Source organism: Pinus tabuliformis, chromosome 9 (assembly GCF_031772625.1).
Source record: "Pinus tabuliformis cultivar Carrire ecotype Pingquan chromosome 9, CPIR1, whole genome shotgun sequence".
In the NCBI taxonomy this organism is placed as follows: Eukaryota; Viridiplantae; Streptophyta; class Pinopsida; order Pinales; family Pinaceae; genus Pinus; species Pinus tabuliformis.
Window position 1 is genome coordinate 37,260,813 of NC_142307.1, and position 6,000 is coordinate 37,266,812.

The following is a 6,000-nucleotide window of genomic DNA, read 5'->3' on the forward strand; positions in this document are numbered from 1 at the left end:
CATTTATCACCATTGCTGCCGCTCTTGACAAAACCACTTCTCTGCTAAAGCCAGCCGTTATGTCCGAAAACCCCCAGCGGCCAACACGGCCGAAATTATTGGAGGCAAAAACACAAAGCAGCGCCAACGATAAGGTAGATCCTGGACTCTTGCAGACAAGGTAAACGCGAGCTATTTCTCATGAGGTGTGTGTTCCATGGAACTGTGCTAAAATGTTTCCAACCATCGATATAAGGCAGATAAGTCGCTGATGAAGTTTGCATTAATGTGGAGCTTTCGATTTAAAATTGACATGGGTGAGGCGGAGTCACCACGAAGAAGTCATACAAATGTTAAGGGGATTTTGGCGCTATATAATTGTTTAAAATAAATTAAAAAAATAATTGGTTGCATTTTAAATTTAGTGAAATATATGTGATATTGTGTATGGAAGGGTGTGATTTTAGGATATTCTGACACATAGGAAATAGTTAAGTACAATTTGGTCTAGTATAGAGTTAGGTAAAGTGTGTTTCTTTACCTTGTACATTTTGTAACTTACAACCCGACGGTCACAATATGTAGTGATCCAACGGTTCATTCTATCCTCGGTATTACCGACACTTGATCTGTGGCTTAACACCCAATTGGTCCATGATCTCTATTTAAAGAGCATGGAGGGTCATTTGTAGGGTAATCCGTCTATGAGAGAAGCATATGTAAATTTTCATTCTTTTATTAATAAATTGCCTGAAGTGGCCGCGTTGGCTCAGGCCGTGGACTGTTTCCCTCTTTGAGGGTTTTAACCACGTCAAAATACTAATGTATTGATCTGTGATCTGTTTGTGAGCAGTGTCCTTTGGTGTTCTGTCTGAGGAACTTACCCTGTAAATTCCTACATGGTATCAGAGCTATTTGAGGGCCGCGTTCGTTGGTGATCCAAATCTGAAACTGGTAGAACTACATCCGACTACCATTTCCTAGATCTACTATTTCTGACTGCTTTCGGGCCGAGAGGACTGCTCTATTGTGTTGGGAGCATCTATTCCAGTGAGGAACCCCTTTCGTTTCACGCAAAAAGGTTTCCGGTAGCCCTAGCTGCGTCATTTTTAAGATCTGGAGGTATACAGTGTTTATTTGCAGTTTACAGTCATATTCTCTGTGTTTATTTCGGTTTTGGTTTATTTAGCCATTTTTATTACTGGATCTATACCTTCATTTCAGCGTATGCTCTTTGCCCCGCGACTCTGTGCGATCTGGGCAAATCAGAAACAGAAATGAAGGATTTTTCTCATGCGTATGCTCTTTTCCGCTGCGCTTTAGTGTGATCTCGGAAAATCAGAAACATTGAGAAAAATATTTAGTTTCCGGCTAAAGCTAACTTCGAGCCGTAAGGTTCGTTCTTTTTGTATTTCCATGTTGGGTTTGTGGGGCGGATTTTTCATTCCCGCACTTCGTCGACGACTTCATCAAATTTTCTTCAAAAAGCCATAACTTCTTTATCCGGAAACCGTTTTCAGAACCGTTTTTTTTTTTAAACATCCTAATTTTTCGAGATCTTTCCATTGCAACACTTAGTTTCAGCATCTATAGCTTCAGTTTTTTTAAAATGGAAAGTCCATGCCAAGTTATTCTTGACAGCACCAACTACTTCCAATGGTGGTCCTACATTGTGGATTTACTTAGAAGTAAAGGTCTTTACAGAATAGCCACAGGCCAAGATACCAAACCGAAAGATGAAGGCAACGCAGCTAAATGGGAAAATAGACAAGACCGAGCACGTGGGTTGATAGGGATGTCTATTTCTCCAAATCTTAGATTCCATATTGCAGAACTTGATACTCCTGATGAAGCAATGAAACAGATTACTAAAATCTTTGGAATTAAAAATGAACTTAAAGCCAATCAACTTGAAAATGAATTACTTACATTGGACCCCAATAATTTTTCTTGCATTGAAGATTTTTTGTCCAAGTTCAAGACCCTTAGACTTCTCTTGGAAGGTGTTAAGGTTAAGAAAGAAGATAGTAGCCTTATCTACTCCATTCTTACTAAGTTGGGACCAGCCTATTCTGTGTTTGTTTCCACCTTCCATTCTACAAAAGAAGCCTTCATTTCTCAAAGACAAACCTACAAGTCCCCTTCCTTTGATTCCTTTTGTGATTCTTTAATAAGAGAACAAGAAAAACTCTTACACCTTGGTCTTCTTCATCTTGGAAACTCTTCTAAGAAAGTGTTAGCCGCCAAGCAACAACCAAATCCAAAGAATCCTAAGAAGTTGTATCCTAAAAAGAATGGTCCTAAACCAAACAAGGGTCCTAAGCAATTTCAGCCTCAAAATGAAAAATCATTTCAACAAAATGATAAGACAAATAAAAACAAAGGGAAGAAGACTGATAGACATTGCAACTTTTGTAATCGAGATGGCCACTTAGAATCCAAATGCTTTGAGAAGATGGAAGCCTTGGAAGCAGCAATGAAGAAGCATAACATCCATTTGGAGCAATCTTCAACTTCAACTTCATCTTCAGGAATGGCACTTTCTGCATGTGGTTGTCAAGCATCTCGGTCTGGCTATGCACTAAATGTATCTTCTTCTTCTCATTCTCATGAGTGGCTCATTGATTTTGGAGCTTCTTATCACATGGCCAAAAACAAAGCCATGTTTTCTTCTTTAAATGATTGTAACACCAAAAATGTTTATGTTGGTGATGATAGATCTCTTAGTGTTGTAGGGACTGGAACTGTTCATCTAGACAATGGTCAGTTTAATGATGTATTATGTGTTCCAACCTTATCCTGCAACCTTCTATCTGTATATCAGATAACCCATTCAGGTGAAGGTAAAATCGTTGAATTTTCACCTCACGATGTTGTAATTAAGGACCTAAGAGATCCTAGACAGATTTTAGCTACTGGCATTGCTGATGATTCTACAAGGTTGTATAAGTTTCACAACTTTGGGTCATCAAATCTTCCCTCAGTATTTGTTGCTCATAATGATGAAGTGAGCAAACTTTGGCATGAGCGATTTGGTCACTTAAACTATCGCTCTCTTCAGAATCTATGTAAAGAAAATATGGTGACAGGTCTTCCAATGGTATCTTGCAGAGATGGTGTTTGTTCCGGATGTGTACTCGGAAAACATCATCGAGACAGTTTTGAAAAATGTGCCTTTTGGCACGCCTCAGCCCCTTTACAGCTCGTGCATAGTGATTTATGTGGTCCACTTCCAGTTGCTTCATTCTCTGGCTACAAGTATTTCTTAACTTTCATTGATGATTTCTCCAAACGCACTTGGGTATACTTCTTAAAACTCAAGAGTGAAGTATTTAACATGTTCTTAGCCTTTAAGGCCTTTTTTGAAAAACAATCTGGACATCAAATTCTTAAGCTAAGATCTGATAATGGCGGAGAATATGTTAAAAACACATTCATCAACTTTTGCATTGAGAATGGAATTCAAATGCAACATATTGTTCCATATACTCCACAACAAAATGGTGTAGCTGAAAGGAAGAATCGCACCTTAAAGGAAATGGCTAATTGTATGCTTCAATCTAAAGGACTTAGTCTTAATTATTGAGCATAAGCAATTAACTGTGCAAATTACATAATAAATCGCACTCCTACTAAGGTTTTAAAGAATATCACTCCAGAAGAAGCATGGAGCTCAATCAAACTAGATGTAAGTCACTTTCGTGTTTTTGGAAGTGAAGCATGGGCCCATATTCCAGATGAGAAACATAAAGCTTTAGAATCTAAGAGTGAAAAATGTATTTTTGTTGGATATTCTGAAGATGTCAAATGATATAGACTTATTCCACTTAAGTCCAAAAATGTTATCATTAGAAGAGATGTAAAGTTTGCTGAAAATATATCGGCCTGCGAGCCTAGTTTGGCGGATGTGCCACCTCTCCCTATCTCTTCTACTTTTGAAAATATTTCTTCTTCAGATGATGAAAGCGAGAATGAAAATCCTCCCCCACCTTCTCAGGATCCTCCTTCAGCTCCTCAGCTTCCAAAATGGGTCCGTGCTACTCGGGATGCAGCAAGTGATCTTGCCGGTGATCCTACAGATCAGCGACGTACACGTTCTCAGTTCGAGAGAGCCTCTTCTTTACTGGCTCAAGCTTCAGTGAATTATGATCCTGACTCCTTTACAGAAGCTTCAGGCCATCCAGATTGGGAAGTAGCTATGAATGAAGAATATCATTCATTATTGGCAAATGATACATGGGATCTTGTTCCTCTACCAAAGGGACGAAAACTTGTTAGATGCAAATGGGTTTACAGAACCAAGTATGGACCAGATGGGAAAGTTGATAAACATAAAGCTCGTCTTGTTGCTAAGGGTTTTTCACAAGTTGAAGGCATTGACTATACTAAAACCTTCTCCCCTGTTGCTAAAATGAACTATATCCGCCTTTTTCTTTCCCTTGCTGCCTCTTTCAAATGGGAAGTCCATCAGATGGATGTTAAATCCGCCTTCTTGCATGGGGACTTGCATGAAGAAATCTATATGGAACAACCTATTGGCTTTATACAAACAGACTCCAGCCTTGTAAGTCGGCTTAAGAAATCCCTTTATGGTCTCAAGCAAGCTCCTCGAGCTTGGTATGCCAAAATGGATAACTTTCTTTTAGAAAATGGCTTTTCTAGGTGTCATTCTGACAATACTGTCTACACCAAGAAAGTGGGCAAGTCTCTTATCATTCTTGTTCTTTATGTTGATGATCTTATCCTGACTGGTAGTGATCCCAACCTTATAAACCATGTGAAGTCTAACCTTAAAAGGAAGTTTGAAATGACAGACTTAGGACACTTACATTATTTTCTTGGTCTTCAAGTCTTGCAATCCAAGGAAGGTATTTCCCTTTCCCAATCCAAGTATGCCTGTGATATTCTACGCCATTTTCACATGGAAGACTGTAAGTCAGGCCCTTCTCCCTTTCAGTCTGGAGTCAAAATTTCAGTCACTTGTACTTCTCCTGAAGTTGATGCTACCTTATACCGTCAACTTGTAGGAAAACTTTTGTATCTAACCCATACTCGTCCTGACCTTTCCTTTGTTGTTGGCCTTGTTGCTCGGTTTATGCAAAACCCACGAGAAAGTCATTGGAAAGTAGCTAAAAGAATACTTCGTTATGTTCGAGGTACAGTTCAGTTTGGGATTCATTACAGTGCCGAAGCATCTCCTCTATTGGTTGGTCTCACTGATTTCGATTGGGCTGGTGACCCTGATGATCGGAATTCTACTGCAGGTTATGTGTTTACTCTTGGTTCAGGACCTATTACATGGGCTTGCAAGAAACAAGGTGCCATTTCTCTTTCTTCAGCAGAAGCAGAGTATCGTGGTGCCGTAGAAGCTAGTAAGGAAGCCTTGTGGCTTCGTTAGATCCTGTCAGAGTTTGGCTTTCAGCAGCAGCATCTGACTACACTTTGGTGTGATAATGAAAGTGCCATTCAACTATGCAAAGATCCAGTCCAACATCAGCGCAGCAAACACATTGAACTGCACATGCACTTCATCAGAAAGCTCATTCATGACCATGTGCTTGAAGTGCAATATTGTTCAACAGATGATCAAGTTGCAGACATCTTTACAAAGGCTCTCATAGAGGCGAAGTTCACTAAACTTCGATTTATGGTTGGAGTTCAGGAAGTTGTCACTAAGGGGGGATAGGCTCTAGTGCCTCCTTCCTTCTCCTATTGTGTCATATTTATAAATCCTTCAATCCTATCCCAAGTTGTTCTTAAGGGGGGATGTTAGGATATTCCGACACATAGGAAATAGTTAAGTACAACTTGGTCTAGTATAGAGTTAGGTATAGAGTTAGGTAAAATGTGTTTCTTTACCTTGTACATTTTGTAACTTACAATCCGACGATCACGATATGTAGTGATCCGACGGTTCATTCTCTCCTCGGTATTACCGACACTGGATCTGTGGCTTAACACCCGATTGGTCCATGATCTCTATTTAAAGAGCATGGAGGGTCATTTGTAGGGTAATCCGTC

The 6,000-nt window shown here is 39.6% G+C and overlaps 1 protein-coding gene across 4 annotated transcripts in view; it reads right to left on the reverse strand.

Annotated features, from left to right (window-relative positions):
- The window catches only part of LOC149147022 (DNA mismatch repair protein MutS, type 2), a 163,782-nt gene extending 163,485 nt beyond the window's left edge, over positions 1–297 (reverse strand). For 3 of the 4 annotated variants that reach the window (XM_089439826.1, XM_089439824.1, XM_089439825.1), the window contains exon 1: positions 11–295. The gene's annotated coding sequence lies outside the window, so the exon portion shown is untranslated. Of the gene's footprint in view, positions 1–10 lie in introns of all 4 variants that reach the window. The other variant, XM_089439827.1, reaches the window with a different exon arrangement.
- Between the last annotated feature and the right edge of the window lie 5,703 nt (positions 298–6,000).